Below are 15,918 nucleotides of genomic sequence, written 5' to 3' on the forward strand. Positions count from 1 at the left end.
CACTTGATGGATCTTGCAAGTGGAGAGGAAAAATGACAACATAATTGGAACCTCTTCTTTTGTGATGCACGCATCCCCCCCGGTGCCCATTCATGGGTTGAGGGAGGAGAGAGAGGGTGACAGATGGGGACAGGATGGTATGGCATCAATGGGGCATGTCCAAAAGCCTTTTCATTGATCTCGCTGCCAGTCTGAGCCTCTCCTACCCCCCCACCCCCCACCCCTACTTCCCAGCTTTCTATCTGTTGACATCCAAACTCCAACCGGGTCAGTGAGTCATATTCTTTACCTCTTATGTGCCACGGGACTCGGAATAAGCTTAACATATGAACATAAGAACAGCCTTGCTGGATCAAGCCATTGACCCATCTAGCCCTATATTCTGTTCTCACAGTGACTAACCTGCAAGCAGGACCCGAGCACACCCTTTTCTTACCCCTTTTCAGCAACACATCCAGAACTATTGCTGCCTCCCAACTGTGGAGACAGAGCATAGTCATTGTGGCTAGTAGCCATCAGCAGCATTTACTACCATAAACTTTCTTTTTTAAAATACTTTTTTAGTGGTTTTTAAACATATCATTTCCAACACTCATTTAACATAAATTCTTATCTTATACAATATTTTAGACTTCCATCAACAACCTCTGAAGATTTTGCGTTCTTTATCGCTTATTCTGCATTTCTTAATTTCTGCATTACTTTTAATTATCATTAATTAATAATTCTCTTCATAATCTTCTTTGCAATATTTCACATAATCCTCCTTACAGAACTTCTTGCAGTTCTACTAGCGTAATCTGTTTATTACAATTGAATGAATGAATTTATTAATACGGTCACAGACCAGCATCAACACACACAATATCACAGATCATAAAAAAAATATCAGAAATACAAGGGACAATATGAATATAATAAGGCTTTAAATATAAAAATTAAAATTAATTGTTAGCGTGTCCCCTGTAATTAACATTTAGGGGTTTGAACATTATGTGGTACCACTTGCTTCCTGCGATTGATTGCAGATGCACAGAATTTAGCTACATTTAATGTAGTCTTGGGATTCTTGTCCTCTAGCAGTAGTTTTAAACTATGGTATTCCAATTCTTTCCTGGACTTTTGCAAAACAGGTGTGATAAAAGTCAAACGTATATCCTCATAAAGACGACAACGTAATAGTACATGTGAAGCAGTTTCAACTTACAACGAGCCACAAGGACAGACCCGTGCTGTGTACGGTTTACCCTCAAATCTGCCCTGAAGTAAGGCAGAAGGAAGAACGTTAAATCTGGCGAGGGTAAAAGACCGTCTGTATTTGGGTATCTGAAGACCTGACAGATAGTTAGCTGGAGAGAAACCTCTTCCATGGTCCCTTATTGCCGGATGTTTGATCATTTCTCTCATGTGGCATTGTAATTCTACGTCCCAGATACGCTGGCGGATTATAGTCCTAGCTTTCTCGAAGCCTGTCGCTATCAGGGTCTGCTGTGGGATCCCCAAGCCTTTAAGCTTTTCCAGCAGTGTAGCTTTCCATCTGGATTGGTAGGTATCTAATAAGGTTAAAGGTGCCAGCCCAACCGGGAAGAAAATAAGCTTTAGCCAATAATGGATCTTCTGTTTATTACAATTGCTTTTTAGATAGTTCAACTATTTACTCCAGTCTTCTAACAATCTCTGGTCCTGCAGGTTTTGAATCCATCCTGTTAATTTGTCTAATTCTACATAGTCCATTTATTTCATTTGCCACTCTTCTTTTGTTGGTAATTCTTCTTGTTTCCATTTCTGTACCAGTAATATTCTTGCTGCCATTATTGCATATAAAAACAATTTACAATCCTTTCTGTTAATGTCATCCCCTACGGTGCCCAGTAAAAATGCTTCTGGTTTTTTAATATACTTCCATAAACTTTCTAATCCTCTTTGGGAGCCATCCAAGCCAATGTTCATCCCTGTCTATTGTGGGAGTGAGTTCCATAGTTGAACTATGCGTTTCATGAAAAGAAGTGCTTCCTTTTATCAGTCCAACAATGGATGCCCAGGAGTGTGTGCGTGTTTTGTGGGGGCAGTGGTGTTGATGGTGGGGATCCCACAACCAGAGTGTCTCATAGAGGTTGCCTTCCACAAAGCATTCAGAGTGGCTTGCTTCCCCTTGTAGGTAGGGATAGGGGAGAAATTTGATTCAATTTGCCTTTCAATGCAAATCTTAAAAAGCTAAACAAGAAGAGAACTTGAAACATCCATCCTTCAAAAGGCGCACTTCTTTGTCTTCTTGGTTTCTGAAACAAAAACTTTAAGAAAGTTTAAGAAAGAATGGGGAAAATTTATAATTTAGTTAGCAGACCACTGTAAGCAGATGAAAACATTAGCAGGATTTTAACTTCACTTGTAATGTAACAAATACTATGGACAATACGGATAGATACAAAATATAGACTGTGAAATAATATGCAGTTGGAAATGTTGGCAATAGGACCCATGGAAGGGATGGGGGGAAGTCTCAAGATTCAGAGAAATCTCTTTTTATGGATATCTCTTTGGTATTGTGAGACGCGGGTGGTGCTGTGGGTTAAACCACAGAGCCTAGGGCTTGCCGATCAGAAGGTGAGTGGTTCGAATCCCCGTGTTGGGGTGAGCTCCCATTGTTCGGTCCCTGCTCCTGCCAACCTAGCAGTTCGAAAGCACCTCAAAGTGCAAGTAGATAAATAGGTACCGCTCCAGCGGGAAGGTAAACAGTGTTACCGTGTGCTGCTCTGGTTCGCCAGAAGCGGCTTAGTCATGCTGGCCACATGACCTGGAAACTGTCTGTGGACAAATGCTGGCTCCCTTGGCCTATAGAGCGAGATGAGCACCACAACCCCAGAGTTGATTTCAAAAGTCGCACTTCTTTGGATTTTGGAATGCAGATCTCCAGCCAAGTGATGTGTACAAAAACATATACATTGGGACAAAACTTCCATGAAATGTGTATGTTCCAGAAAACAACATGCCAGTTTTCAAGAACTGCAGGTGGGGAGAGCTGCTGTTGCACTCGGGTCCTGTTTGCAGGCTTCTCATAGGCATCTGGTTGGCCACTGCAAGAATGGGATGCTGGACGAGGTGGGCCTTTGGACTGATTCAGCAGGGCTCTTCTTAACGTTCTTAACCTGGAGTGCTGCTGGTGGTCAGTGCAGACAAAACTGAGTTAGAGAGGCTAAGAGTCTGATGCAGTATAAGGTGGTTTCCAACATTCCTTGGGAAAGATAGTTCTTTAGATAGCCACTAATAGGCAAATTAGCCTGCCTGGTAAAGGTGTCTTCCTGGGCTCTATATCAGCCATGCTGAACAGAGACTTCCAGATTTTATTGAGCTGCTGCTACTGCTACCATCAGTCCCAACCAGCATGGTCAGGGGTGAAGGGGGAGGGCAGAGAGGTCTTAAGCTTGGGATTTCTCACCAACAGCACAACACTTCTGGCCAGCCTTGATTCTGTTTGCTACGACAACCGGTTAAAAGGACTGCAAAAGGGATAGAGCTTGCACATCCTGCCGTCAGCCCCCTGTACAGAACCCTCAGTGTTCTCAGGTCACCTCCAGAGAAACTTGAATAAATCTTGAGTTCATTAAACTGCAAGTGCTTTTAAGCTGTTGTGACCTGGTCATCTGGAGGCTAGAAAGATTTGGAGCAATAACATGTCTCGGGTGCAGTTGGGGGAGGCAGATCACGTTGACCCGCTGGGGCCAAATTAGCACGTGCTGTTGCAAAAAATAAAATAAAAAACACAGCCCAGAGGCCATAAATCTTCTGCAAAGCAACAAAGGGTGAGAAAGAAATGACAAAGAGAGCATCTGGCCCAAGGGCTGCTGGAAGGGTGTTTTTGGAGGAGGAAAAGCGGGCAGGCGGCACCCGTCGGAAAGCCGGACAAAGCTGCTTAGCTGATGCCTCCTCTGCTAAATGACTCCTCAGCTTTTAAAGTGCCCAGCTGGGTGACTTGGGAACAGCCCCAGCCCCCCAAAAAACAAAGGCAAGTAAATTAATTTGTACAAAAGGAGCTGGGTCTTTAAAAGGCTGTGTGGTGGTCCTGAGAGCTTGGTAGAATCCTATATATAGTGCTTCAGGCTGCAGGTGTCAGATGACCATTTTTGAATGTGAGAAAAACCCACCGTCTGTAGAAAATGAGCACCCAAGGGGAAAAAATTCCCTGCTGTGCTAGTTTTCTACTTGCATGGAGTTCATAAGTGTATGAGTGTTCAGAAATCACATAAGATTGTAAAAAGAGCCAGCATCCTTTACAGTCAACCAGATGCCTCCTAGGAAGATCCTAAGGAGGAACTGAGTGCAAAAGAAAACTCTCTGCTTGCGTATGAACATAAGATCCAGGAGGCTATTATGCAGTGGTGTAGCGTGGGGGTGCAGGGGGGCCGGCCGCACCGGGCGCAACATCTGGGGGTTAGGGTTAGGGTGCGCAAATCCACGGGTTAGGGGGTTCAAATTACTTGCCTTGCCCCGGGTGCTGACAACCCCCCCTACGCCACTGCTATTATGTTCTTCGTTTGTTAAAGGTGCTGTTTTATGAGAGGTAAACTACAGTTCTCATAATTCTTGCAGCAGAGGGAGCCATGTTCTTTAAGCATATGGTATGAAGATGTGACCGTACAACTTCTTGCTGCAGCAGCAACTGAGGATGCTACAATGTCATGTGTGTGCAGTGGGTATCCCTATATCCTCTCCTCCTGCCTCTCTTCATCAGCTACTGAATGTATCAGGTCATATATTCTGGAAGCCCTTTGCAGTGGGGTGGGGGGAGATTCCAGATGGTGTCAGTTCCACCTCCACCTCTCCAGCCCTGTTGGGAGCACATGGGAGGCAGCTGGAAACAGAAGAGAAGCAGCCGCCTACAATACTGTATCTTGCCAAGGACCACAGCAGGAAGGAATCCTGGACTGGGCCTGTTTCCTGGGAAACTGCAGTGTGGGGAACACAATGAGGACTGGAGGCTTTTTTAAAAAACCCACAACAACAACCCACCCCCTTTTTATAACCTCAGGGGAGCCAGGGAGGGTTAGGGTTTGCCTTCTCGGACAGCCAAATGCTATTGTGTTTTTATGACAGTGGAGCGTAGCAAGGTTGTGTTTCTTCGCAGCTGCCGGAGTGACTTATAGGGCTGCCCAGGGCGAGGCTGAGATTTAGGAGGGAGGGGGGTCACTCTGAGTTGCAATTCTCATAAGGAATTCCCTCCCCTGGCTTCAGTTTTGATGAGGAGATCTAAGGGCACCAAGTGAAGCTTTGAGGCAAAGCAGCTCAAAGCAGTTGTGGTGTGGGGGGTATATTTTGAGCCAGGATCCTCTCCCGCCCCTAGAACAGAGCCCTACAACCCATTCTTGAGGCAGATAGTCCCCGGTTCAATCCCTCCATGTAGGGCTGCGATAGACCCTGAAATCCTGGAGAGCCGCTGCCGGTCAGTGTAGACAACACTGAGCTAGATTTTCATTATTCTGACTCTGTATAAGGCAGCTTCCTATGCCTTTGAAGGCTCAGTGATAAGTGCACATGCAGAAGGTCCCAGGTTTGGACTCCAGCATCTTCAGGTAGGACCGGGAATGTCCTCTGCCTGAAACACTGGGGGGCTTCTCTTAGTCAGCATAGCCCAGGCTGAGCTAGATGGATCAGTTGCCCGAGACAGTACCAGGCAGCTTCCTATGTTCCTGTCCCACTGTTGGCCCTGCCAAGTTTCTGAGGCCCCATCAGCTGCTCAAGGATGCCAGATGTTGACAGCAGCCCAGCCCAGGGCTCTTTTGCCAAGGCAGTGTGGCCAAGTGGCAGCATCAACCATTATTCTAGATAGTGTGATAGGGCATCTCAGAGAACCTCAGGAGGCTGCATCGGTGCAGTCGCAGCATGAGGCCTGAGATGTGTCCTCTGCAGGTAGAAAAAATGCCTCCCCCCACTACAAAAATAAAATAAAATAAAATCTTTCTCTGAAGGCAACAACCCTGAGCTGGAATTGTCTCTCTATGAGGTCTCATACCCACTGAATCTGAAGATGCAGCAATTGGGGAGCTTGCCAGAATCTCCAGGTGTGGCCTCTACGGTGATGTAATTAGGTGAGGCTGGATGATGTCACTGGGTTGCCGACTCCAGAAAGTGAAAAATCTGATACGTGGGGTGGACTTTGGAGAAGAGCCCAGCAGTAAAGGGGCAGAGCTAGGAATGTAGAGAAATACGGGGCATTTTCTCCTCCTCTTTTTTTATTGTTATTAAAGGAATTGCTTCTAATTATCCCCCTCTAGTGGGGCTGCTGGTGTTGGAGACAGAATGTCTCTGTACCAGTTGCTGGAAATCACAAGTGGGGAGAGTTGCCATTGACCTCAAGCCCTGTTCATGGCATTTCTGGAGCATTCAGTATGGACACATTGAGAACAAGATGCTGGACTAGATGGGCCTCTGCCTATGATGACATACTCTTCTTGATTTGACATGTTATTGACACAATAACACTGCATTAGCAGTGGAATAACTTGCTTTAGATGCTTGCCCAACGCCACTGCGCTATTCCTGTCTGAAGGGGCTACAGAGCAACAAAAGCGGGACAAGGACCAGAATCTTCATGGGTTATATATATATATATATATATATATATATAGGGATTCAGCTGGAAGTTACTGATTGGAAATGTAGCACCGTGACTGCCCCAAAACTTTTGCAGGCACAAACCATACTGGAAGTAGGATCACATGTGAGACCACCTTAAGAAGAAGAAGAAGAAGAAGAAGAAGAAGAAGAAGAAGAAGAAGAAGAAGAAGAAGAAGAAGAAGAAGAATTTATTATTTATACCCCGCCCATCTAGTTGAGTTTCCCCATCCACTCTGGGTGGCTCCCAATCAAATGTTAAAAACAGTACAGCATTAAATATTAAAAACTTCCCTAAACAGGGCTGCCTTCTGATGTCTTTTAAAGATAGGATAGCTGCTTATTTCCTTCACATCTGAAGGGAGGGTGTTCCACAGGGTGGGCACCACTACCGAGAAAGCCCTCTGTCTGGTTCCCTGTAACCTCACTTCTCTCAATGAGGGAACTGCCAGAAGGCCCTGAGCACTGGATCTCAGTGTCTGGGCTGAGCGATGGGGGTGGAGACGCTCCTTCAGGTATACAGGACCAAGGCCATTTAGGGCTTTAAAGGTCAGCACCAACATTTTGAATTGTGCTTGGAAACGTACTGGGAGCCAATGCAGATCTCTCACGACCGGTGTTATGTGGTCCCGGCGGCCACTCCCAGTCACCAGTCTAGCTGCCGCATTCTGGATTAATTGCAGTTTCCAGGTCACCTTCAAAGGTAGCCCCACGTAGAACGCCTTGCAGTAGTCCAAGCGGGAGATAACTAGAGCATGCACCACTCTGGAGAGACAGTCTGCAGGCAGGTAGGGTCTTAGCCTGTGTACCAGGTGGAGCTGGTAGACAGCCGCCCTGGACACACACCTTGATAGCATCATAAACACAAAATACTATGAACGCACTTAAGAAGAAGAAGAAGAAGCTACTGCTACTGCAGGGTCTCTTTCGTACTTTCCAGTGTGTTTCTCTATCACTTGCCTTACATAAGAAAGTTCAGTATTTGGGAGTTTGTGGGGTTGTTGCTCAAGACCTCCCAATCAGTGATTACTGGGTAAGCTGAATTTACTGGTATGCGATTGAATCTTTGGTGAAAATAGCCAGAGATTAGAAGTATCCTAGGAATGATATTGCTGTGGGATTCTTCCACAGTTTGAACAGATGTACCTGGGCTCAGGAGGGAGGAGAAATTTGTTTCAGTTAGGATTTTAATATGAACCTACCTAATTCACACTTCCTGAGACAATGTGCAAATGGAAATGCAGTTTTCATGAGAAATTCACTCTTCTGCATTTGTGCTGCTGTTCTCCAACCAAATAATGGGCCCAGAAATGTGTATATTAAGGGAAAGTGTGCGTAAAAAAAGAACATATAAAATGCATTGCATTTGGGGAAACTGCCTGCAAAAATGTGTGTATGGTGACGAATTTTCACAAAGACCTATTTTAGAAATCGCAAACGGGTGTGTATATGTAGAGAACTGACCTTAAGACTGGTAAAACGAGAAATTGAAACAGACAGTGTTGTCCATCCCTAGCCCCAAACCCCTCTCTCTCCTCCCCCACCCCCATTTATATCTCCCCAATGTGGTTTCCAGATGTTGCACAGCCTTCCAAATAGGTCTTGCCAGCATGCTGGCGACAGGCCTCTTGCCTTGTAAACCATGCCTTGTCTTTATCAAGAGGGGACTAAAGCAGAAAGCCAAACCTTTCTAAAGAGAGTGTCCCCTCTGCCTTTTTTTCCATCCAGAAGCACCCACCCACAGAGGACTTTGGCATGACCTAGAAACAAAGAGCCAACTGTGTGTACCGTGTTGAGGTCAGTGACCTACCTTATTGTCCATGGGTTGGGGGGGTCACGCGCTCCACCTTTTGACAGACTTTCCCGTTGTCCACGTTCAAAAGGGAAGAAAAGAGGTAGAGTTTGCAGCGACAACAGGGGTCAGGACCTGACCTATTGTGTCTTCCCAAAAGGAGAAACAAAAGGCTCAGATGGGGTGCTCCAGCGAAACTCAGCTCCGTGAGTGATGGGGGTCCCCACCCTTCTGTCCAATTTTGGAACGACAAATGTCAGCCCTGACCTCGGAGGTTTGCGAAAACAACCTCTCTTTGGCCAGGACATGCTTTTCGCTTTTGTCCCTCAGAGGAAGATGAACCTCGGAGGTGTTTATGGAAGGCTTAGCTGGGCATAACTCAACAGAATAAGAAAGAGGCCAAACAGTGCTACGGAAGGGAACACCAGAAGTGGAAGCAAGCCGTGTGGGCAAACAGAAATTCAGCAGACTTTTTTCTTTTCTTTTGCCAGGGAAGAATTGGCAACTACAAGTTCTGCTAACCTGGTTCAAAACCAGAAGAGCAAAGCTTTCTTTCATCTTTCAGAGACGGAGTGGATAACCTTTTCCACCCTGAGGGCCACATTCCCTCTTGCACGATCTTCTGGGTGGGGCTGGAGGCAGAAGTGGGTGGAGCAATGGATGCAGCTCTTGCCTTCGTTACAGTAGGCTATATTCCAGCCATGCAACACACACACTCAAATACATACCCCTCTCCTTCCTCCATCTAGGCAAGGAATAGACATTATCTATTCGTCTAGACAGCATCTTAAAAAGCAGGGACATCACCTTGCCGACAAAGGTCCGTATAGTTAAAGCCATGCTTTTCCCAGTAGTGATGTATGGAAGTGAGAGCTGGACCATAAGGAAGGCTGATCGCCGAAGAATTGATACTTTTGAATTATGGTGCTGGAGGAGACTCTTGAGAGTCCCATGGACTGCAAGAAGATCAAACATATCCATTCTGAAGGAAATCAGCCCTGAATGCTCACTGGAAGGACAGATCGTGAAGCTGAGACTCCAATACTTTGCCCACCTCATGAGAAGAGAAGACTCCCTGGAAAAGACCCTGATGTTGGGAAAGATGGAAGGCACAAGGAGAAGGGGACGACAGAGGATGAGATGGTTGGACAGTGTTCTTGAAGCTACCAGCATGAGTTTGACCAAACTGCGGGAGGCAGTGGAAGACCGGTGTGCCTGGCGTGCTCTGGTCCATGGGGTCACGAAAAGTCGAACACGACTAAACGAATAAACAATAACATTAGTCATTTTAGCCAGGCAAAACCCATGTTGACAGCATGGAGCAGGGCTGGTGAGATCATATTCATCTGGTACTATACCAGCTGCACTGGCTCCCGGTGGAGTACAGGATCAGGTTTAAGGTGCTGGTTTTAACCTTTAAAGCCCTATACGGCCTAGGACCCTCGTACCTACGGGACCGTCTCTCCTGGTATGCCCCACAGAGAAATTTACGGTCTGCAAATAAAAACATCCTAAAGATCCCAGGCCACAGAGAAGTTAGGCTGGCCTCAACTAGAGCCAGGGCTTTCTCATTCCTAATAAGGCTTGGTTTCCAGACCCTTGATCATCTTGGTCGCCCTTCTCTGCACACATTCCAATTTATCAATATCCTTGCTAAATTTTTGTGCCCAGAACTGGACACAGTGTGATCTGACCAAGTCAGAACAGAGAGGTACTATTACTTCCCTTATTTGGGACACTATACTTCTGTTGATGCAGCTTAAAATAGCATTCACTCTTTTTGCTGCTGCACACACTCCTGACCCATGTTAAGCTTGTGCTCTACTAAGACATCTAGATCTTTTTCACATGTACTGCTGTCAAGCCAGATGTCCCCCATCTTATAATTGTGTGGCTGGCTATTCCTGCCTAGAAACTTACATTTGTCCCTATTGAAATTCATTTTGTTAGTCGTACTGAGCTCTAACATGTTCCTGATTTATGGATTGCTCCACAAACCTGCCTCCCAGGTTCATTCCTGGCTACTAGCCTACCCCACAGCCTCCAGGTTACCTAAAAACATTAAGAAGAACCCTGATGGATAAGGCCAAAATCCCATCTACTCCAGCTTCCTGTTCTCACAATCTGATACCTCTGGGAATGTCAAAACCAGGACATTACCTTGTGGTTTCCAGCAACCTAGTATTAAGAGGCAGATTGCCTCTGCCAGTGGAGGGAGAATACAGCATTGTGTCCAGCAGCCACTGCCAGCTTTATCTTCCATTACAGTGGTACCTTTAGTTACGAACTTAATTTGTTCTGCAGGTCTGTTCTTAACCTGAAACTGTTCTTAACTAGAGGTGTGCTTTCGCTAATGGGGCCTCTTGCTGCTGCTGCGCCACCGGCACACGGTTTCCGTTCTCATCCTGGGTCAAAGTTCTCTACTCGAGGTAACTCTTCCAGATTAGCGGAGTTTGTAACCTGAAGCGTTAGTAACCTGAAGTGTTTGTAACTCGAGGTACCACTGTACATCTTGTGGCAGTGAATTCCATAGTTTAACTAGTATGCTGTGTGAATAAGTGCCTCCTTTTGTCTGTCCTGAATCTTCCAGCTTCATTTCATCTTCATTCATCTTCACTGGATGTCCTTGAGTTCTAGTGTAGTGAGAGAAGACTGTTGTTCAGCTCAGACACACTAGATAAGCTGAGGGGATGGGCAGATTTCATGATGTCAGGAGCTACTTTGTCCAGTCATTCTGCTGCTGATTGTCATGACCCCTGTATACCAGCAGTGATCTGGACACAAGAGTCAGAGATTGCAGGGGAACCAGATCTGGGCCAGGGCTCAGAGCTGACTACAGAAGACAGGGAGGCCAGTGAGCCTGAGGTGTTTGGACAAGAACTCCTGGCAAAACCTCCCAAACCGCCAGGGCCTATATGGCCAGAGCCTGGACCCTCTCAGTCACCTTCCCCTGAGCCTGAGGAACAGGATGCCTCTCACCAAACATCACCAGTGCAGAAGTTCCAGGAGCACACCAGGAAGGAGGCTATTGAACTGAGGAGGTGTGCCCATCTTCAGGCCACACAGCTGGCTTTTTAAGGCTCTGAAGTTCTCTCAAGGGAATGGAGCTGGAGAATGTTGTTTGGAGACAGACGCAAGAGGCCTCAGTCTGCTCCCAACTTTTCTTGGAGCACGCTGCTCACTCAGAGCTCCCTATGGTCCAGCAACCTTCAGCTAGCCTTGTCATGTGCCGTGTGGGTTCCTGCATCAGACCAGAACATAACTCTGCTATCGATGAAGAAGCGGGAGTCAGAAACCCAGAGCCGGCCCAAGTCATTTTGCAACCTGAGGCAAAGGACAAAGTCTCATCTCCTCCTTCTTCTTTGTACAGAACCTGACTGGTCTAGCAATTGAATCTAACTTCTTGGGCCAAGTCAGTGATGACTCACCCTTGAGGGTGTCTTGATTGACAATTGGTACACCCGTGTGGGCAATTGCACGGGCAGAAAAAATGCCTGGCTCAATCATAAAAGCCTCAAGGATGATCTTGCAAGGGAGGTTTTCACGCTGTTTGGTCTGCTTTTATTTCCTATGTAAACAGGAACAGGCAGGGGAGAAGGCCATCCCAAGCACACGGGCACTCTCAAAATTAATGATGGATATGTTAGCCTGTGGCTTTATAGGGCCTGGTCAGCAGGGATTGGCCACTGAGGTCAGCTGACCATGCTGGCAGTGCAGCCTAGAGGGTACCCTGGAAGCACAAAACTCAATCTGCCAATCATGCAGTAGATACAGAGCATAGGTGAGGCCAGGGATTAAGGCTGCTGCAAGCCCTGCTTTGAGGCAATAGCTGTCTACACACTAAACATTTGATGCACATCTGAGGCACCTTTTTTCCATCCAAAGAATTCTGGGCACATTGAGGAAAACAATGTGTCTCAAATGTGCTTTAAAGCTATAGTGTGGACGCAGTGACACATGTGAAGATGCCTAATACCAGGGCAGATAGTTTGATCCATCTAGCTCAGTACTGTCTTTTCTGAATGGCATCAGCTCCCTAGGGTTTCAGGACAATGTCTTTTGCCATCACCTAAATGGAGATAGATGGGGTTGAACCTACCACTGCAATATGGGCACACACAATGTTGTTGTTGTTGTTGTCACTTTACTTATAAAAATGTCTCAAAGTGACTTACAAGCACAGTGGAATTACTTAAACCGATTTCAATAAAACCTTTTTTTAAAAAACAACAACAACACTAAACCCCCTATTTATATAAATAAAAGGCAGGTCTTGCAAATCCTACTGCATCAAAAGAAACCACAAATACTTTAAAATTCTTCAAACTAAGGGTGGATAAAAAAAGGAAACTTTTTGCCTAGGAGCTACAATTAGATTTTCCAGGGATAGTCCCAGAATTAAGCTGCCCTGGTTTCTGATCTGATCCCAGACTTTTCAACAGGATGTCCCTATTTTCATCAGAAAAATGTTGGCAGAGATGCAAGTGGGGAGCCACCACAGAGAAGGTGTTTCCTCATTTCTACCCTCCAGACCTCCTGTGGAGAGGGCACATGGAGAAGGGTCTCAAATCACAGGCTCCAGCTTGCTTCATATGGGTAGAGGCGGTCCTTGGGGTATTGGGGTCCTCAGCTGCATAATGCTTTATATACCTCAAAACCAGCATTTGGAAATGGATCCAGAGGCTGATTAGCAGTCAGGGCAGTCAGGCCAGGATTGGTGTTATGTGATCAGACTGTCTTGTCCCAGTGAGCAACCTGGCCACTGAATCGTGCATCAGCTGAAGTTTCCAAACCATCTTCAAAGGCAACCCCACTTATAACACACTGCAGTAATCTAATTTAGAGGTTATCAGAATGTAGACAACAGAAGTTAGGGGAATAGCTGTACAGACAGGGGCACAATTGGGCCACCAGCCAAAGTTGATAGAAGGCACACACCAACAACTTTTAAGAAGCTGCGTAGCAGGTGTTGTATGCACTAGAGAAACCCCTTTTGACTTGGGTCCTCTCCGTGGAGGATTTGGGATCATGGTTAACCCAGTTCAGCTTGGGAAACATAAATGTGGTTCTGGGGAAAACTTCCACCAACACTTCCAGGGGCAAAAGATGCAGGCTTGTGGCTGAGAATAGCTCGGCCTCCCACCTCCCCTCTGGCCCCTCCACTTACCCAGTGGCGTTTGCGCTTAATCTTGGCCTCCGCACAGAATGAATGTAAGCAGGTGGTTATTATCATCCGCCCCTGCTAAGAACTGGCTGTAAGTCCCTTCTGTATGGGGACGTGGGCCAGCAGGGTGGGGGTTCTCCTGACAGGCTCATGGGACCGGCCGGGGCCTCTTAACAAGCATCCGCGCCCAGCCCTCCGGGAGCGGATGTGTTAACTGTTTCTGGTTCACTGGAGGGAAAAATGGGCACAATGGACGATGTACAAATATTGTGGGAAATCTATTGGCCCCTTCAGATTTCACGAAGGCCAGGGCCCATTCAGCGGGATGAATTCCCCAGCAAGGTCTCATTCAGGCGGCGTCAATGGGAAACTTTTAATTGAGAGCCACTTCATTCAAGACCCCGTGAATGAGGAGGGGGCTTTTCTGAAGGGTGAACAGAGGCCTTCGTCTTAGCCGAGATAGGCCAAAAAAGAGAGAGAGAAGGGGTAGCATGAAAGAATAGAAAAGCCACTGTTTCCAACACTTAATGCTTCAGTCATGAGGGCTTTTAATCCTTCAATGTAAGGATGGTGGAAAACTGATTCCCTTATTTCTGGAGTAACAAAACTGAGCAGGGAAGAGGAGTGGCGGAGTTGAGGGTAAAAGGCCGTGGAAGACAATGTTGAGGGGGCAGGGGGAGCAGCGGCGTTAAACCTGGCTAGGGCCGGATGGAGACTATGTTTTGGGAGGAAAGCAGTGAGTCAGAGATAGCAGGGGAAATGAAATCAGGTGCTCTCTCCCCCCCCCCCCCCCCCGGATAAAAAATCCGTACACACATCCCTCATTGATTGTCACAAGGACTTTTCGCAGGTAAACCGATAGGAGCTTCCTAAGCTCCCGGTGTGTGCTTGTAATGCCTCTTTCATCAGACCAATAGGGTGGTCTCTTAAGTATCGTCGAAAAAAAGAGGAAACCTGTCGCCCAAAAAAGAGGGCACAGACCTGCGTAACTTTTGCATGTACAGTGGTACCTCGGGTTAAGAACTTAATTCGTTCTGGAGGTCCGTTCTTAACCTGAAACTGTTCTTAACCTGAGGTACCACTTTAGCTAATGGGGCCTGCCGCTGTGCCACCGCCACGCGATTTCTGTTCTCATCCTGAAGCAAAGTTCTTAACCCAAGGTACTATTTCTGGGTTAGCGGAGTCTGTAATCTGAAGCATCTGTAACCCGAAGTACCACTGTATTAAGTTATATGGACTGATACAATTTTTGGAAACCATGGTTTGCTTGCATCCAACGAAATCTGAATCAGAGTAGACCAGTTCTAATTAACAGACCTAAAATACCATGTCCATTAATTTATGTGGGTGTGCTCTGAGCAGGATCAACACCCGGCACAACCCAATGACTATAACTTAAAATAAGAACAGATGCCTCCAAGGTCAGAGGCATTATACTTCTGATCACCAGTTGTGGAAACTGCAGGAGGGGAGAGGGTGTACTTGCACTGAGTTCCTGGTTGTGTGCTTCTCCTAATGGGCTAATGCAGGGATGATCTGTGTGCTTGCTCAGCCTGCTGTCCAGGAGCTACTGATGGGCAGCTTTGAGACCCCGCTGCTCTCTCTTCTTAGGACTCATTTGGGCAGGAGGGAGGACTTGACTTGAACCCCCTTCAAACAGAGGATTGTGCTTTGCAAAGCAGGGCACACAGCCATCTTGCAGACCAAATGATCACAGCCAGAAACAACTCTTCTCCCTGGCTGACCTAAGACACTTTGCTGCCTGAAAGGGACTGGGAGACCAATTTTATTCTGATACATTTAATTTGTACTTTCTGAAATAATGCATGAACCAAAACACAGCCATCTATTGGGATAACAGGGTCCAAATACCTGTTGAAGCCCTTTCAAAAGGTGCAGCGTTTGGCTAGTGAATCTTGGTTAGAGAGATTTTACTTGTTGCAATCACACATACAGAGATGCTTGTAGGCAAAGAAATAATAAAGTTGCTTATTAGAGGAAAAACAAAAAATGGATAGAAGAGTTTCTTGTTCTAGCCTAGCTAGTCTGGAGACGAACATGGTAGCCATGCTTGCTCCTTTGTTGTCTCAGAGGATAGTTAAAGATGACCTCTCATTTTGAGGTCCAAGAGAAAAGTGTGAGGAGGAGGAAGTTGTAAACAGGATGATAGGACGTATCATTTTTAAAGAACAAAGAGATTGTAGAGTCGGAAGGGACACCTTGCAATGCAGGAATATTTTACCCAATGTGGGGCTCAAACTCAAAACTGAAAGGTTAAAGGTACAGGAATTGTATGGGAATCTGGAGGTACCTCATACTATCTGTCTTAGCCCCATGCAAATCCCTCTTTTGC

At 46.3% G+C, this 15,918-nt stretch overlaps 1 long non-coding RNA gene across 1 annotated transcript in view; it reads left to right on the forward strand.

The window, feature by feature from the left end:
* The window catches only part of LOC310850908, a 136,210-nt gene that overhangs the window by 93,894 nt on the left and 26,398 nt on the right, over positions 1-15,918 (forward strand). Inside the window, exon 4 of the long non-coding RNA XR_014567462.1 lies at positions 8,338-8,406. This is a non-coding gene — a long non-coding RNA (uncharacterized lncRNA). The remainder of the gene's footprint in view (positions 1-8,337; positions 8,407-15,918) is intronic.

The sequence above is a fragment of the Podarcis gaigeae genome (assembly GCF_964106915.1).
Source record: "Podarcis gaigeae genome assembly, chromosome: 8".
NCBI classification, from domain to species: Eukaryota; Metazoa; Chordata; class Lepidosauria; order Squamata; family Lacertidae; genus Podarcis; species Podarcis gaigeae.